Source organism: Hylaeus anthracinus, unplaced genomic scaffold (genome assembly GCF_026225885.1).
Source record: "Hylaeus anthracinus isolate JK02 unplaced genomic scaffold, UHH_iyHylAnth1.0_haploid 0, whole genome shotgun sequence".
Classification (NCBI taxonomy): Eukaryota; Metazoa; Arthropoda; class Insecta; order Hymenoptera; family Colletidae; genus Hylaeus; species Hylaeus anthracinus.
The window spans coordinates 25427712-25429476 of record NW_026533254.1 but is presented as its reverse complement, the minus strand read 5'-3'; the positions used below and the strand labels follow the sequence as shown (position 1 = coordinate 25429476).

At 47.9% G+C, this 1765-nt stretch overlaps 1 protein-coding gene across 6 annotated transcripts in view; it reads right to left on the bottom strand.

Moving 5' to 3' along the window:
• The window catches only part of LOC128888115 (myocyte-specific enhancer factor 2), a 96043-nt gene that overhangs the window by 49851 nt on the left and 44427 nt on the right, over positions 1 to 1765 (bottom strand). Inside the window, exon 1 of one of the 6 annotated variants that reach the window (XM_054144769.1) lies at positions 708 to 1072. The exons of the other annotated variants lie outside the window; for them this stretch is intronic. The gene's annotated coding sequence lies outside the window, so the exon portion shown is untranslated. Of the gene's footprint in view, positions 1 to 707; positions 1073 to 1765 lie in introns of those variants that run through there. 6 annotated transcript variants of the gene reach the window in all.

Genomic DNA, 1765 nt, shown 5'->3' with positions numbered 1-1765 from the left:
CTCTTTTTACACAAAATCCTAGATTAGGTCTGTTTGAAATTTAATTTCGAGAAAACCTTTTATGTCTGAGCTTGGAAGTCCACTCGAATCGACCTGAAACACCTGCAAACGCCTACAAACCCCTATAATCCCACCAAAATTCTTTCCGAGATCGACAAATTCCTACAGACTGTTTTACAGTCCTACTGTTTTTACACAAAATCCTGGATCAGGTCTGTCTCGCGTGCTACGGTTCGAGTTCATTCACTTTGGACCCTCGAACGCGAGTCGAACAGCAAAACCGGGTATAGAACAGAGCGGTTAGCGTGGTTTAATTGAAATTTGGGAGCGACGCCTCGCGATAGATAGGTAACATCCGCGGCGCGAAACGTCGAGTTGGATGTTATTTTATTCAAAAGCGGCTCGATATAAATCAGCCCGGAGATGGCGGCCGAGTGACGTAATGTAATTCGGATCCGTTTCGTCCGAATGCTTCCGCGTGTCTCGTTGTAAGCGAAGATCCGATCGTGAAACCTGTCGTAACGTCCAAGTTTCCATAATTACCCGTTTGCAATGGGATCAAGCGAGCCAGTCACGCTGGAAGATTCGCCTGAATTCTTTATATCATCCCGCTTCGCCTCTGTATTCCGCTTTAATCGGGTTAACGGAGCATGGAGGCATCTCCGAAATAGAGATCGTTATTAATTCAAGTCACTCTTAATACACACCGTGCCACCACCAGGAAAATCGTTACCAATCTCTCTCGCTACCTCTCTCTTTTCCTCTCTTTTGTTTCGCGTCACCTTCCGTCCCTCTCTCGTACGTCACGCGGAACATGGAAATTTCATTTGCACAACCGACCGGCAGAGTTCGAAAGTTCATGCCTCCGAGCATCCTAAACGGATTCGGGGAGGTTGCCGTCGAGGCGTCGTCAACGGAGAAGAAATTCATCAATTTCGCCCGGGCGGAGAATAGAACCGACAACGGGACGACGACGACGACGACGACGACACACGTGTCGCGTGACATTTATTACGAAACCGTCGCCGTCGCCGGTGTCCACGTTACATTTTTCTTTCTCTTCGATATCCGTCGCGTCCTTTCCATCGCGATCACCCGATACGTTCTTCCCTCGGCTTTTACGCGATTAGGTCTGTACGATATTTCGGCTATTCGATTTGCGAATTTTCCAAATTTCCACGTTCTTTCTAGCGATGTTCGATGGTAGTTGTTTTTTTTAACGTATGCTGGGTCGATACAAACGATTTCGTTGGCGATCGAGTTTCTCGCGGGACGTTCGCGTGAAAACGGACGACGGAAAAGGCCTGCACCGGACCTCGAGCCAAAACGTCGGGACCGACTACTTCATTGATGAGATCATGCGACTAAAACTAGCGGAGTTCGGCACTCTCGTAGGCGCGCGGAGTACGAGCAATAACGTTTGCTAAACTTTTCGTCGTTACATCCTCGAGCGTACCATGAAAAAGTCGCTGGGAAGTTTGTTCCAAATACCTTCCACTGACAGGCGAAGTTTTTTAGGTATCCGCAATTTGGATCGTTTTGATTTTTGAAAACGTCTGAAAGGACCGAAAAATAAGATACACGTATTTTTTTTTATATCGGTCCCTTTTCATATATAGGGAGGGAGGGAGGGAGGGAGGGAGGGAGGGAGGGAGGGAGAGTGAGTGAGTGAGTGAGTGAGTGAGTGAGTGAGTGAGTGAGTGAGTGAGTGAGTGAGTGAGTGAGTGAGTGAGTGAGTGAGTGAGTGAGTGAGTGAGTGAGTGAG